Raw genomic sequence first — 17,727 nt, 5'->3', positions numbered from 1 at the left:
GACACAGAATACGCACCAAAGGACAGAGAGGGGAGAGGACGTGGCCTGTTCAAGGGACTGAGAGTGACTTATTTTGTTTAGATGGGCCACCAGGTTGAAGGGTGGTGTGGTGAGAGACATCTCAAGTTGTTTCCTGAGAAGTGGACACAAAGATGGAGATTAGCAAGTAGGTTGTTTATCTGGGAATGCCCCCAAGGGCAACACTTGTAGGGGAGAAGAGGGGGAGGAAGGTGGGACTGTGCTTAGGCAGAAGCTGAGATGTGATACCGTCCCTACCAAGGCAGTCCCACAGCAAGCTCTGGATGTAGGGTGGACAGAAACTTAAAAATCTGCTTAGAGCACAAAAAGGAACCTTCTAAAAATCTGAAAGTGGACAAAATGATGGGTGGGATTCCTATCTGTTGCCATAATGGAAGGCATGGCATAAGACTGATAATTCTGTTTCAGATGCTTGCCCTTCTCCGAAGACTTGACCACGCATCTCCAGAAGATTCCCCTTTCTTACCCCTTAGCTCCTTCGGGTTAACAACTCAGGATCATGCACTGAGAGACAGAGATGGAGCTTTCTCTTCTACAGCCCTACCATGCTGCTGATGAGCTGAAAGCAGAGCCACATGTGGTCCTCTTGCCCCAATGTCAAAGAGCATTTGCTACATGGTTATGAAGTCAACCAAGGGAGCCATTCTGTTTCTGTTATATTAAGTGACCTTCTGATGCTAAGAATTATACAGAGTAATAAGAAGAATCACCCCAAACGGGTTACCTACCTATTCATAAGCAGAATATTGATTTTATTGCTGATATTAATAACAATTACATAGGCATTGCTTGCCAAAACACTTTTATCTTAATGCGCTCATAAGGCCCTTCCTATAGTCTTAAGAGCCAGGTGGCAAGAAATTTAGTTCCATTGTGCAGAGGGACAAATTGTGGCAAAGCAATGTTAAATGTGTTACTTGGCCTGATTTCTTCAGGTTGAGGGGATGGCCCTCCCTCCCCTGAACACTGGCATTTTCTCCTTGCTATCTTGGATGGCATTCATTTGTGGGCACGTGTCTCATTCTGCCCCATTACATGGTAAGTCCTTTGAAAGCAGGAAAGTTATGTCTCAGTCACCCTTATATTCCTCAATACAAGTCCTGCAGTTCTTACACATCTTCCCAGTGCTCACATGGCAAGCTGACAGGGGGAAGAAAATGAGTGAATTTTATAAAATACCACTTGAGGGCCTCCTGGGTGGCTCAGTCAGTTGAGTGTCCGACTCTTGATTTTGGCTCAGGTCATGATCTCAGGTCATGAGATTGAGCCCTGAGTTGGGAGTCCCTGCTCAGCAGGGAGTCTGCTTGAGATTCTTTCCCTCTGCCCTTCTCCCCAACTCTCATGTATGTACTCTCAATCTCTCTCTCTCTCAAAATAAATAAATCTTAAAAAAAAAAACACTTGAATTCAACAATGAGATAGGCATGTGCCTGGGTTGTCTGCCTCCCAGATAAGTGCTCATGCCTAGATTTCCTTGTGACTCAAAGTCTGGTCTATAGACCAGCAGCAATGCAAAGACTTGGCCCCCCTAAAGACCTACTAAGGCAGAATCTGAATTTTCACAAGATCCCCAGGTAATTCCTTCCATGCGTATGGACACTTGAGAAGCAGGGGTCTAGACTGCACTTCTTCATGTTTAAATGTATTGAGTTCTTTACCACAGATAAATGTACACCCACTGGCTTTCATTCTCTGTAGCTTACCTGTATGGTTCAACCATGATCCAAGTGCAATGGACCAGAAGCATATATGACAGCAGTTAAGAAAACTGACATGAGGGCGCCTGGGTGGCTCAGTTTTTAAGCGTCTGCCTTCAGCTCGGGTCATGATCCCAGGGTCCTGGGATCGAGCCCCGCATCGGGCTCCCTGCTCCGTGGGAAGCCTGCTTTCCCTCTCTCACTCCCCCTGCTTATGTTCCCTCTCTCACTGTGTCTCTCTCTCTGTCAAATAAATAAATAAAATCTTTAAAAAAAAAAAGAAAACTGATATGAAGCAAATTAGTTATAAAAACAATATTTCATTAAAACAAAACTAATAATAATAACAAACATAAGACTGAGAGATAACATTTATTGAGACTATGGCAGTACTGTTTTAAGTATTTTATTATATACTTTATTAGATATCTCATTTACTGTGTGTCTGGTACTTTTCTAAATATGTGTGTGTGTGCGCGTGTGTGTGTGTGTGTGTATCAAAATTTTCATTTATCATAGTTTTTCCCTTGATTCTCATTTATTATTAAATGAAACTTTATATACACATACAACCACAATATGGGTTAAGTTCTACTGTTGTCCTCACTTCACAGATGAGGGATGAGGACACTGGTGTCCCAGCTCCCACGGCTACATGTGGAGAGCATGGACTCACACTAAGGCACTCTGGCTCCTGAGCTCACGCTCTTCATCACCAGCTGAAATAGGTTTACAATGACCTTGGTCCATATGTGTATTTTTTTTCTCTGTTCCTAACATCTACAGCAATGAAACAGCTTTGGCAAAATAGCCCTCATACCTAGAAGTAGGGGAAAGGGGCACAAGTTGGGAGAGGCAACAGGTCCTCTCTGCATGGATTATGGGCATTGGATCTTGTTTCGATCTGGGCCTGAATGTCCAGACTCCAGCACCAACCTCCCACGTTTTGAGCAACATCTTATTCCCTTAAATTCCTATTACAGCTTAAAAATTCCATTCCATTATCTTGTGTTTCTCCCTCCCCCTTGACCCCTCATGCTTATGTATCTATATAAAACTAATAAAACCTTGAACAGGAAATATAAAATCACTGTGAAACCAAACCAAACCTGCAGCAAGACCTCAGAGGGCCCCGTGCAATCAGACCCATGTGAAGCTATTTTCTGGGAGCTGTAAACCTAATAGCTCGCTCTGTGCAAGGCACAGCTGCAAGGCTCTGGGGACAGATATGCCCCTTGTTGGAAAACAGAAGGGCTTGTAAAATTATTTTCACAAAAATGTTTTCTTTAATATTTTCCCAGCTAAAGGCACTCCTTCCCCTTTGCCCTACTTAGCTAAATAACTGGAGTCTGGGAGGAGCAATGATGAAGGAATAATGATTTTTTCCCATTTAGCATTATTGATGAATAGAAAATTGTTTTGATAATATTTTCTATTCAATGTTTGAACAAATGATTTGTTTGTAGTTTTGTGTGTTTTTTTTAATTTAGGGATTTTCTTTCTTTTTATTTGTGGGGTGTGTGTACGTGTGTGTGTGTATGTGTGTTTGGGAGGAGGTCATCCTAAGTTTGTGGCCTTAATTTTGCCACAGGAATATTCTCTTGCTTCCAACAACCTTGCTTATATCCAAGGCAGTCATCTCTCGCTTTTACCACAATGTCCTCTCCTCACTTCACATAGACACGGCTCTACCCCAACTCTTCCTTCTTGCCCATCCTCACAGAAGCCCATTCTTCTCTGAACCTATACACCTGCACAGTTCTCTTGTGTTTCTGGATACTGGGATTATCGTTTGGTGTGTGTTCCTAAGCTTGTTGTCCCGTTAAAAGGGATTGGATGCTCCTTTTATTTGGCTTATGTTTTCATTCCCTCAGGCGCCAAAGCTTTGGAATCAGCCGCAGCCAGGTTCAAAGCTTGTTTTGGTGATTAGGACACATGTAAAATCGCTCTGAATGCAACAGTCCATCTCTCTCACACTCAGTCTCCTCATTTATAAAACATATTCAACAGTACGCACCATCTTAATAAGTATTTATCATGTGATCAGTCTCTGTCCACATATTAACTTGTTTAGCCCTCATATAACCTTTAAAGGAAGTGCAATCAACATCCTGTTTTATGGAGGAAGAGAAGAGGGGGTAAAATCATGCCCAAGCTCACAGATACAGTAAGTAAAGACCTGGAATTCACATGGGTGTTATGACTCAGGAGTCTTTGCTTTTAACTACCCTGTGATGAAATCTTCTAAACTATAGCATCATTGTGAAAAATGAAGAAATGACGAATGCTAATTCCATGGAAGGCCACCACGGGGCTCTGAGATCATGTATAGTGAATGTTCTTTTTTTCCCCTCATTTACACTCAGTAAAGCACTCGGAAAAAATCACTATTTCTTCTGTTTCTTGGTTCACTCCAACATAACTTACTGTATCTTGTCACCCCTGTAGAAAGCTCAGTTGGTCATTCTGTAAGGTTATGTTATCCTAAGTCCATAACCTTCAAAGTTCACATCAAATATCATACGCAAATATATGGTTATGTATGCATATGTCTGAGTCTCGTCTAAGACAAGATTAAAACTTGTCACAAGTGTTTCATCTTTGAAAGATGGGAAGAGACAGGCTCAAAGGAATGGAGTAAGTGGTGGAGATAAGCGCTGTCAATCTATGTTCAACATTCACTATAACTCTCCTTATCACTCCTCCCTCCAGCTCCTCATGCATACACCTCCTCACGGACCCACAATAAAACAAAGGGAAAGCGGAAACAAAGACAACAATTTCATTAAAATTACCATCTCAGGATGCTTGAGTTCACTAAAAATGCAGCAAGATAGATTTAGATCTTCAGGATGGTGATCTACTTTAGAGTCAGCAATTGAAGTCCTGTATACTTACAGCAGTGGTTCTCAAAGTATGCGCCCTGTCCCAGTAACATCGTATCATCTTGGAACCTGACAGAAATGCAAATTCTTGGACATATCCCAGACCTACTGAACCAGAAACTCTGGGGGAAAGCCCAACAATCTGTTTTAACAAGCCCTCCAAGTGATTCTGATTTGAGCTCACATTGATCATTATTGGTTTGGGAAGCTGTGGGGACAATGGGTTGTAAGTCTTAAAATTATGAGTGTGGGGTGACTGGGTGGCTCAGCCAGTTAAGTGTCTGCCTTCAGCTCAGGTCATGATTCCAGAGTCCAGGGATTGAGCCAGGCATCAAGCCCGCATTAGGCTGCTCTTCCCTCTCCCTCTGCTTCTTCCTTCCCCTCCCCTCCCCCTGCTCCCAGCTCATGCTCTCTCTCTTGCTCACTCTCTCAAAGAAATAAATAAAATCTAAAAAACAAACAAACAAACAAAAAACAAAACTATAGGTGCAAGCTAAATCAGCCCACCACCTGTTTTTATAAATAAAATTTTATTGGAACACAGGCATACCCCATTCATTTATTTGTTGCCTTTCACTGCTTTTGCACTATAATAGCAGCCTTGAGTTGTATGAACTGCAAAACTAAAAATATTTACTAATCTCTAGCCCTTTATGGAAAAAGTTTTCTGGCCCCTGGCTTAAAGAATTATTGGAACAGAGGCTTCTAAACCAACCACTTGGAAGTGGCTCTGTCGCGTATATGCTTTATGACTTTGGAAAATATCCTTATGATCTTTATGTTTCTCCTCCAAATGTAGGAAGAATACTTTAACCACTTTGCAGGTTGTGATGATCAGTTAATCTCTGCAAAGGTATGAGCACAATTCCTAACACTTAATAATCACAAAATAAGTGGTAGTTATTATTGAAACAATACTAGATAAAATTTAATAATTGGTTAGTTTCTAATTAAGTTTAAACAAAAGTAGAAAAAAGTACATGATTTATCAACTAAATTAATTGGTTTTGTGGAGACCAAAAGAAGAAGTAGTTTAGGCCTACAGTCCTTTAAGAGGAAAAACAAGTTTTCAAAGTAATATAATATGCCTCAATTTATAGTTCAATTTTAACATGTATTTGTATACTTGATGTCTTTAGCCTTCAGCACAGTCAATTAATAAACATTTATCTCTTAATACTTTAGAATTTTATAAGTCATCTCAGGGTTGTAAGTCTGAGCCCCATGTTGGGTGCAAACACTACTTAAAAATAAAATATTCTAAAAAAAAAAGAATTTTATAAGTCTTAGTCAATGCTTTTATTTATTTTGAGTACAAGTATGGTGAAAAAACTTTTGAAAAAGAGATGTTAATTCAAGCACAATTCACACTTGACAATTTGTCTTTCCTGTCTACTATGGGCATTAGAGTTTGAAGTCTTTGTGAATAATAAAAACAATGACAAGAACTACCATTCATATCACAATTGTATCTTATAATATAGATATTTTATCTTGTAATATATATACATATATGCATGATATAAATATATATATATTTTGTATTAACTGAAATGTGGGGTTAAAACTATATAACATAAATCTTATATCTTTACCTTGAGGTTTAAAACAACAATGATTTATTATTATTTATTATTATTACTGATTCTGTGGGTTGACTGTGCTCAGTTGGGCAGTTTTCTATTCTGCATAGTATAGCTGAGGTCACTCAGTTGGCTACTTTCAGCTGGGGGAGCTGTGTTGGGGGCTGGGACTTTCAAGACAAACTCTCCTCTGCCAGGGCCTCTCTCTACATGGCTTCATGCAATCAGTAGTCAGAGCAAGCTACTTTCATAACAGCAATGGGCTTCCAAGGTGGGATATTCCAAGACGATAAGATTCAGTACATAACCACTTTTCAAACCACTGCTTGCATCGAGTTTGCTAAGGTCCCATTGGCCAAAGCAAGTCACATGTCCAAGCATAGAGTTAATGTGTGAGGAGCCAAGGGCGTGAATACCAGACGGTGGGCTCATGAGGGTCCAAAATTCAAGCCAACCACTACCAACACCTTCTGAATAATGAGAATTTAGTGAATCTGGAAGATGGATTGGCTGACTAGACTCTTTCCAGGCTTGTGGGTCCTGGAGAAGGACTATGCACACTTATTTATTTCAACATGTGTTTGGAATCCATTTATAGAAGACAAATTTGTTTCTGAATGTTTGTTTAAGGACCTAGTTTTGAATAGCTAAAGCACAAAAGGAAGATCTATTTTCCATTAGCCTCTATCCTCTTTTGGGGATTTTGAACGCAGAGTGCAGGACAGATGTTTTGGATTAGCTTACCATACTACACCAGGCAGATAGAATTTGGAGTGCAGCCGTATAATACACAAATTATGCCAGATTACTCTGAGATGAGTCAAAAGCCAAGGTTTGGTAATGAGAAATCAAGGTAGCATTTAGCTGGTATTATTGGTACAGCTTAAAAAAAAAAAGTGGAAATTTCCACCCAAACCACCTGCTATAAACAGGATCATATCTACACTCAGATGCTACAGTGACAGCCGATTTTTAATCCATGGGCAAAACCTCTGATTCTTTATTACTTGTGCTGAATATTTTAGGAGGTTTACACTTTTTTTTCTCAAATGATACTAGATTCCATTAAGATTATTCAAGGTCATAAAGGTAATAAAAATAATAAGGTAGTAAAAACAATAAGAAAATAGGAAAATAAATAAGATGTCATCATCTCCTGGAAAGGACCAATTAATTTGAATGAGTTAGATATCATTATAAAGCCTTCTGGAAATATGTACCAAACTTGAGTAGAGATTTCATTTGGGGTTCTTGAGGGAATCTGCTCAGATATACTTGAATTTAAGCATGCCCTTCTCTCTTTGGGGAGACCATCCTCTCTGAATAAATACGGAACTTGAGGAGTGAATACATGCCAGCCAAAGCAGCTGAAAAAACCCTGGTGATTAGTGGAGTGACTGATGGGTTTCTGGATCATTCTCACTTCTCTACAATCTTAATCTAGCTTCTGTGGGATATGTACCAGTCCTTAGAATTTAATAATGCCATTTAGTTTGTAGATAATAATAAATGCAAGGGGATATTTAATAAATAATTTATTTTGAAGGATGATGGTGTGACACAAGACTGCATTTGTGAAGATAGAAAACATATAAATCATGGGATAGACTCAATTAATTCACTCCCTCAAGGAGCATTTCTGAGTACCTGTTACATGCCCATCGTGGAACTCTTTAAAAAATTTCCCCTTCTTACAGAGCAATAGGGGAGGGGTGTCTGGAGTACGGAAATGGATTGGGGTCAGGTGAGCAGAAAACGTCTGTGAATCCCCTGGATTATTTCCAAAATTTCTGAAGCATTAACTTTTTTTTTCCCATAGTTTTTGTTAGATTCTCAAAGGCACCCAATGACCCCCAATATGTTAAAGCCAGTAGAGCATCATGGATGGCTGGAATCATGATTCTTTGTCTTAAAGCTCATTTTCTAGTCTAACCCCTCCATTTCTCAAGTGAGAAAATCTAGGCCCAGAAAACTGACATGATTGCTTTGTTTAAAAATCACTCATCTCGTTACTGACAGGGCTCCGTGGGTTTCACTACCTCTTGAAATGGTAAGTGTAGTTTATCCAATGTTTTATTGATATAAACATCCCACAACACAGAATGGAATTGATGTTCCAGCTATGAAGAGGTGTTTGTTATCCTAGCAGGAACTAAAACTTTTCTCCTGTTTCCCCATTCTCTCCCCTGTCATTCCCAGGGAAAGAGGAGGGGTAGGAAAGAGGGCTACTTGCTTGGCTGAGGACCATGGAACCTGTGGGGAATGGCTTCAGTGAACTGAAGTCCCAGGTAGAGCAATTCTACCCACTGACTTCTAAACAATGGCAGCTGGGAGCAAGATTGTGCCTTCTCCTTTCTAAGTTCCTCTTTCCTGGTGTAACGTATTGGATCTGTTGAGCTGAAAATGATCGATAATAGTAGCATACTTAGTAGATAGCACGTTAAGTCAGAGAAAAATTAGGAGGATTCTGGAGGACCTTGGAGAGCCAAGACACAGTTCTGGGAAGGAAGCTGCACATTGCTTAAATTCCTAGGACCATAAGAGTAAGGTAATACAAGTTAGGGTCCAATCAAATGGAGTAGAGGGTCCAGCTGTGACTGAACTGCCAAGACCTGCTTCAAGCTACATAATTACAGGGCCCCTCTTCATAAGGATGTTGTCCAGGTAAAAAAGCCACATATAAATAAGCAAGCTATAGTTACGGGTGGAGCAGCATACTAGCTCTACCGGAAGTTATGGTCCGGGGAAGAATTTGGTAGAGTTCTTGCAGTTGACAGTGAGAAAATCTACTTGTGTTATCAGTGGAAGAGATTGCATTAAGTCTGCCTACATTGGAAACTCTCAGGCACTGTATGTCTTCTTCATTGACTTCTGATATGATCATGTTTCGTCTAAGAAGTAAATGCATATCCATGTCTCTTTTCCCCCCTGCCTGATGGTCATTGCAAGGTGGGAAGGAAACCCAGATGGGGAACCTGCAGAGCGCTTCTCCTCATGTGATGGCTGCCATTTTTACACTGGCCTCATTTATTTGTGTGGATCGTGTGGATTCCTTTTTGTCCTTGGAAGTGGGAATACTTTCCCCACACAGCTACTTACCTATGTTGCCATAAGGACCTAACCATTTAGAACATCTCTTTCAAAATATTCAACTTCTCTAGTCAGGGGTCCAACTCTATCCAGCATGGATTCATCTCGGGCCTAGGGAGCAGCACAAGAGGGAGAGAGGGGTCCAATTCCAGGTTCTGTTTTAAGACTGAGACCACAGCAAGTTCAATCATTACCTCTAATTTCCCGTGTTTTCACCACATAGCGAGAGAGATTTTAAAAATGCATGTTTGTTAAAGCTTTGAGAACCCTGGCTACAAAGCTGCCTTGTAGGCATAAAATATTAATGCTGTTGGCACTGCCTGCTTTTACTTCCACCCCCACCATGAGTTTTTAGACCATTTAAACTCAGGAGACTTCTTTTGTGGGAAAGGAAGGTTAAGCTGTAACTGCATTCCCTAGACCCTGTTGCTCAAGGAAATGTGTCCCAGGAGGACTCCTGTAGGATAGTTTAATTAGCCCCAAGGTAGAGCAGTGGCAGAAAAATTGGGGCCAAATTGGTACTTGGCTTTGTATTAGTTCATCACGTTTGTCTGACAAACTGTAAACTCCAGGAAGAAAAATTTGGCTGCCCAATGGCAAGGTGCTTGGATGCTTGGATGCCTGGATGCTTGGATACATATCAACTCCATTCATTTTTTACATAGGTGAACAGCAGTACTTTCCAAACACAAGCTTTAGATTCTGCCACTCTTTTGCTTGAAACTCTTTGATGAGTCCATGTCACCTACCGAAAAAAAAAAAAAAAAACAGTCATCGTAGGATGAAATTCAAGGCTTTTTCACATCCTAATCTATTTTTTCTGGCCTTCTCATTTTCTGCAGTCTTCTTTCTCCAGCCATAATTGATAACATTTCTTTCTCTGAAATTCCTACCTTAATTCATACCACATTATTTGTCTCTCCAACTGGGATGTCTGATGATGACCCTTTACAATCACTCAAGGGTCTCCTTCCTTTGGGAGATTGTCGTGGCTGGGCTCTTTCCAAATTAGGAAAATTGGCTCTCTTATCTGTGATTCTTCTATCCCTCTATACATGTCATTAGTGTGGACTTCTCTTAATACTTATATTTGAACTTTTCAGGAATTATATGTTATCTGTGGCTGTTTCCCCAGCTTATATGTGGAGGACATAGGGAGTGCTCAATAAGGCATAATGAGAGAGTAACTGATGGCTATTGGTCAGACTTTGGATAGCATTGCCACTGAGGGTGTTCTCAAATGTCTCCCCCTTTGGTTGAGTGGGAGGAGTGCAGGTCAAAACTCTTCTATGTAACAATGCATAAAAAATCTTTTTTATGGTAGCAACTGTAATTTCAGTGTTATTCTTATTCCATAACACCAACTCCTTTACAGGAAGGAGATTGATGACATCTCCCACCATTTATAAAGTCTCACTAAATATTGAACACCAAAAACTACTTTCATTGACTCATAGGATGTCAAGGTCTAGTACTGCAGCTTTTTATGCTGAAAGGCAAAAGAGAGTCATGGCTGGGATCACCGACTGAATTGAAATCTCAGCTTTGCCACCTACTAGCTGTGTGAACTTGGGCAAATTATGTAATCTCTTTGTGACCTTTTTCTTTCCCCACATATAAAAAAAAGGGGGATAATGATTATACCTCCTTATAGGTACCATGAGACAAGGAGTCAACCTGTTGATATTAAAAGCTTAAATAATGCCTGGCAAAATACCACAGAAAGCCATATAAAATAATGGCAAAATTCAACAATTTTAGAGCAGATAGATCTGAGTTTCTGGTCCCCCATTTACTAGCAATGAGACCTGGGTCACGTTGTTCAATGTCCGTACACCTTAGTTTGCCTTCTCTCTAAGTTGGAGCTAATAAGTATGCTTGCTTCAACTTTCCCCCATACGTGAGAGATCTCACTGAAAGCACTTAACATAGTAAGTGGTCAACAAATGCTGCCCACTATCGTTATGCCATAAGATAAGCTCCTTACAAATATTTGGGACTAAATCTCAATTTGGGCTAATGATATAAAGTTATTTTGCCATTAGAGTTGAAAAAAATAGTCTTTTGCATCAACAAATTGGCTATGGATCTAGAGTCACAGAATGTTATACTCATGGAATCTTAAAATAGAAAGCTATGGTAAATTTTACCTGCTTTATTTTAGGCCATTGGTTCTCCATGGAGGACAATTTTGCCCTCTCCCCCTTCCTCAAGGGATACGTGGCAGTGTCTGGAGACTGTCACAACTCGGGGTACTACCGGCGTCTAGTGGGGAGAGGCCAGGGATGCTGGTGAACGTCCTACAGGGTACAGTATAGTCCCCTATGACAAGAATTATCTGTGCCAAAAAGTCAATAGGGACAAGGTCAAGAAACGCTGGTTTAGACTTAAGAAAATTGAAACCAAGAGAGGCTAAATGACTTGGCTATGTTTGTTGGTTTGATGGCATTATTTCTGGCTCCCATCGGATCTCCTACAGGATCCCTAAACAAACCCGGAAGCCAGAAGGCAGCCTAGCATTCAGACTCCCCTCTCAGCATTCCAAACCCCTCTACTATAATATGAGAATACAGAACCTTTATTTTCCCCACATATCAGTTCCCTACCACCACCCCCCTTTAGCCTCCCATCCACTGAAACACAAGCATGCACACAGAATTTCATTACCGGAAAAGTAAAGCAGAGAGTTTGACTAACTCAGGCAAAGGCAGATGCACCCCCCCCCCCCGATCACATCTGTTTCAAACCAACCAGTTTCATTACCACTGAGAGCCCAAGTGGGAGCATAGGTGAAAAGGCAGTCCAGGGTCCAAGTCTTTGTTGCTATAGGACTAGCGCTGGGCCAAGGGTCTCACGTATGATAATCATGGTTTGTGGTAAGCGGGGTCCATAGACAATTGCAGAAATACTGTGACTACAGAATAAAGAATAAGAATTAAAAAGGGGATATGACTTGATGAGCAAGCCACACAAATTCACAGGAAGTAGACTTCATCAGTTCTAGTATCTGTGGTTTTCTTGAATTCTCTTCAGATCTTATTCTGGGAAAAGAAAGTTATCAGGTCAATAGTGTTAATATGTTTTGTTTTGTTTTGTTTCTGCTCTGTTCTACACGAGCTGAATGAGGAGATACGCCCACTCACAATGCACTGGGAACAAAGAAGAGAAAGAAGTCCTGAGAAGAAATCCCTGCTACAACTGAGGCAGGGATGGAAAAACGGGAACGAAGGGGGCAAGATGCATAGTTTTGCGACACTAAAAGAATGACTGAAATTAGTTTGTTCTCCTCTAATATCATTAATGAAACCACACAGTGATGTCACTTCTGATCACGCTGTAATTTGAGTTGCTGATCTTGCGATAACAAGCTTCCTTTCTGCGCATTCACAGCGTGTCTACAGTGGAAAAGACCTTCAGGTTAACAGTGAGTAGGTGGAACTCGTCAAGAAAAATAACTTTACCACAACAACAACAAATGACAGGAGAAAAAGAAACTTCTTTGGGAGAGCAGAGGGAAAAAAAGTGAAGTCTAAGTATTATTACACATGTGAAAGAAGAGTCATTTATTTAATAGGAAGTAACTCATTCACAGGAATGTAACTTTGCGGTCCCTCAGAAGTACGTAAATATTACCAATCAGTCCTCCACAGATTATCATCAAAATTTCTTGGGAAATGCCTCATTAAAGAGTCTTTAAAGAGTAATATGAGTGTGCATTACTCAAATTATTTCAGAAAGACATTCAGCACTACCGACTATAATATAAATTTCTTTCCCTTCCATGGGTATCACAGTTTGCCAAATTTAGTATGAGTTTTGAATTGAGGCAAAACGTGAATCCTGTGAACAGAATTCATCTTTGCAAGAGAAAGCCATTTCCTGTTTCTAAGAGAAAGGCCTTAGGTGGACTGAGGAAAACTGTTCTTTGGCATTAAATAGCTCTTCCCAGGTATGCTTATGGGAAATAATTCTATCTCATAAAACTTGATGGGAAGTAATTGATAAAAACTACTTAAAGATTCATAAATCCCAGACTTTGAAAGATAATTTTTTTTTAAAATTGATACTCTCAATCCTACCCACCCGTTGTGCATGCTCATTTTCGTCTATGGCTTTAACCCTGGGGTTGTTGACTCTGTATCCCTTTTCCTAAAAGAAAGTCAGTGGTCACAATGGTTTTCTTTTGTTTACATCGGCTCCACACCCAGCATGGAGACCAATGCGGTGCTTGAACTCGTGACCCTGAGATCAAGACCTGAGCCGAGATCAAGAGGCAGACACTTAACCAACTGAGCCACCCAGGCGCCCCATATCATGGTTTCTAATTACACATGTCATCAGAAAGATGCACATGTGACATATTTGGAGTTGTTAAATAGTTCATCCCCTACTGTCCACTGAAGTTTGTCTCCATCAGTTTCTGGCCTGCTGAAGACTCGAGGTGTCTTTGTTTTGGTTTTAGGCCGATGTGTTTCTCAAAGTTGAAGTTCCTGGTCCACCTGCCTCATAGGCCCCGAGATGTACTTGTGAAAAAAATGTGTATTTCTGTACCCACCCCAAGCCTACTAAATCAGAACTTCTTGGCAAGTGGAATTGTGAAATGTACACTTTAACCTGTTTCTTAAATGACTCTCGTCTGTTTAGGAGTGACTGTTAAAGCTTTAAAGGCAAAAAAGACAAGTATGCGTGTTTACAAGTTGAAAAGGGAGAAAAGACAGATAGCATTGGGAGACATTTTAGAGAATCGGACTTTTTTGAGGAAGCAAAAAGTATACTGTAAAATCGTGTGTGTGTGTGTACATTCACAACTGATTTCTATATTTCATCCTTTATCCAAGCTCTTCACTTAGCTAATTTCTCCTTACTTCCTTTTTTTTTCCCCATTTAGTCTGTTTTAATATCTTTGCCACAACAGGAGAAGGAAAACAGGGAGGAAGGATAGGCGAAAGTAGGAATTTAATATGCCCTTAAAAGTAATTTAACATTTTTAAAGTGTATCTATTTTGACCTTTTTAAGGCTGTTAACTGGTGTTATCCAGTTTGTGTTTTGTATAGTATCAGATGTTGGGAAGTAAAAAATTAACTAGAATTATTTTTCAAACCTCAATTAGCATTATTTACTCTATTAAGTTGATGTTATTTCTGTGATTATTTTAAAGGAAGAGCACACACAAAGGGTACAGGTCACATCCTAAACATGGAAGAGGAAACGTGTATTTTTCAAGTACACCTTCTGCTTAAGCTTACTTGCCCTGCAGTGACTTCAACACCTCTTCTGTTTTCCCCGCCATGACAGGAAACTGTAGGAATTTTTTAAACCTTTCGATATATTGAATCTTCTGAAACCTGCTTCTGATAAAGTAAAAATGTTTTATTGTCACCAAATCTGCTCTCGGCCGGATTTCCAACATGAGGGAGAAATAATGGTTTTGTGACCACTGTGTAGACAATGCCTCAGTTCCCCCACCTTCTAGGCCCACATTTAATTTCCAGCCTGTTAGGATTAAAATCTGAAATTATGTTGTTATTTTAGTTTAGACTTCTTGGGATTCTCATAATCATCATTAAGGAGATTCTTGCTTTGTTCAGAGAGTTGTTATTGTTACCATCAGTAAGAATGACAGCTATTATTATTAACACTGCAGGGCAGACAGAGCGTGTTGGGCCGAACGGAAGGCTCAGCGTGCGCATCCCGGAGTGGCCACCGTGCACAGTTGCACCCAAACACCTGGGCAGCCCCAGGCCGGTGCAGTCACGCTCACGCCCTGTCTTGGGAAGGCCGTGGCAAAAGGAACTCAGGACATCAGCAGGATAGGGAATTTGGGGGCTGGTCCTTCAGTGACTTAAGAAGAGAGACCTTCTTGAATAAGAATATGCTTACTCACTAGAAGATGAAAAATCTGGTGGATTTAGAACATTTGTGAAAATGTCTGTGATGGCCAGGGTGAGACGATGCAGGCAGGATAAGACAAGGTTATGTGTACCAAGTCTGTTAAAAAGGGAGAAAAAAAAAGGGGGCTGAGTTCCAGGCAAGTCAGCTGGAGCCAAAGAATGATGAACAAAGTTTGTGCAGTTTGCTTTCAGGGTAAGCTGCTCACCGTCTCTGCAGAGGCAAACTCTCCATTATGGCAGCCTGATACCCAGCGCTCATCCACAAGCGGCTTTAGCATCATTTCCAAGTGATCTCAAACCTACTTGTTCCCCAAAGGCCTGCGTGGAGGGGAGAGGATGTGGCAGGCTGCAGGGGACATTGCGGGAAGGCAGGCCCAAGCAGATGGCTTTGACTCTTACCAACCTGTGAGTGTCATCCTGGGAGGGGTTTAGCTAGGGCAAAACGAAACTCCAGCCTCTCATCTGGAGCTCTGGTAGCCTTTCTTTAAGCACTAAAACTTTCAAAGTTCGTTGGGGATTTCTCCTTTGCATGTAACAAAAGTTAGAACAGCATTTTTGTCTTCATGTTATTATAATACAATGGTAACAATAATCCTAAAAGTGCCCTGTCTTATTTGAAAAATTTAGAAATGTCAACTATCCTTTTAGATATTGAATGAACATACACAGTCTCTCTCTCGTACACACACTTCCATACACACACACTTTCCACGATCTCTCACACACATTCTCTCATACTCTGTGACACACTGTCTCACAGTCTCTCATGCACACTCACACATACACACACACTCTCACACACTCACATACACCTTCTCATGCATACTCACACACACACACTGTCTCACACACTCACATATACCTTCTCATGCGTACTCACACACACACACACTCTGTCTCAACACTCACATACACCTTATCATGCGTACACGCACACACACACACTGTCTCACACAATCACATACACCTTCTCATGCGTACTCACACACACACACACTCTGTCTCACATGCTCACATACACCTTCTCATGTGTATTCGTGCACACACACTGTCTCACACGCTCACATACACCTTCTCATGCGTACTCGCGCACACACAGTCTCACACGCTCACACACGCCTTCTCATGTGTACTCGCACACACACAGTCTCACATGCTCACACACACCTTCTCATACGTACTCGCACACACACACACACACACTGTCTCACACGCTCACATACACCTTCTCATGCGTACTTGCACACACACTCTCACACGCTCACACACACTTTCTCATGCATACTCGCACACACACACTGTCTCACATGCTCACATACACCTTCTTATGCGTACTTGCACACACACACACTCTCACATGCTCACACACATCTTCTCATGCGTACTCGCACACACACAATGCCTCACACGCTCACATACACCTTCTCATGCATACTCTCACACACACAATCACATGCTCACATAAGCCTTCTCATACATACTTGCACACACACACACACTGTCTCACACACTCACATACACCTTCTCATGTGTACTCACACACACACCATCTCACACACTCACATACACCTTCTCATGCATACTCACACTCACACAGTCTCACACACACCTTCTCAAACATATTCGCACACACACAGTCTCTTTCTGTTGCATGTACACACACAATCAACTGTAATATGTATTTCACTTTATCTCCAGTGAGCCCATACTTATTCCCCTCTCTTCTGAGAGGTGAAGGCAGCAGGAGATGGGGGTAAGGAGCCACGTTTGCAAAAGTGATCGAAAATTGGGACTGTGGGAAGGGCAAGAGTGAAGAACACACCTTATACCAGCGCTTTATGCTGGGTTTAATAGACCATAGGCTTGTTTCCCTTTCCAAAACAAAATGAGGGCCAAGTAACCGATGACAAGTGATGTGTGCTACCAGTATTAGGACACCGAGTTCTGGGCCCCCCTCCACCATGACCTTTGTTATGGCTCTCAGCAGATCACATCACCAATCTGTGCTTTCAGTTTTCTCATCTGTAAAATGTATTTAATCATATTGACTTGTTTCCCAGGAAAATAATGTGATATATTAATATTTGTGAAGCACTTTGAGATCTGACAATAAAAGGTGCATTATACTAAGTAGTGTTCACTTCTCTCCTTGTCCCCCACCCCTCCCAGATAATCTATTCCCCCATCATATGCATATTTGTGCAAAGTTCATGTAAACGATTCCAGGCTGTGTTAAGAAAAATTAATGCTTGTGGTATTTTTCAAGAAGAGCCTGACAAAATCACTACAAAACAAAAAATCAAAAGAATAACTGTGACATACAATGAAAATTAAGGTTTTAAAACATCCATAAGAAAACAGATTTCAGTTCTGGGCTCATATAGAGTTATTATAAGCAACAGTGAGTAATAATGATTACAAAAATGAGGAAAAAGACATTGACAGTGTCATTTGAAAACAATTGCGTTAAGAGGCTTTTTACACACATTTTACACAGTGTGGATATCCAAAATGGGTTTTAAATATTAAGAGGATTGTTTT

This window comes from Zalophus californianus, chromosome 1 (genome assembly GCF_009762305.2).
Source record: "Zalophus californianus isolate mZalCal1 chromosome 1, mZalCal1.pri.v2, whole genome shotgun sequence".
Taxonomy (NCBI): domain Eukaryota; kingdom Metazoa; phylum Chordata; class Mammalia; order Carnivora; family Otariidae; genus Zalophus; species Zalophus californianus.
The sequence above is the reverse complement of the archived record's forward strand: the minus strand, read 5'-3'. Positions refer to the sequence as shown.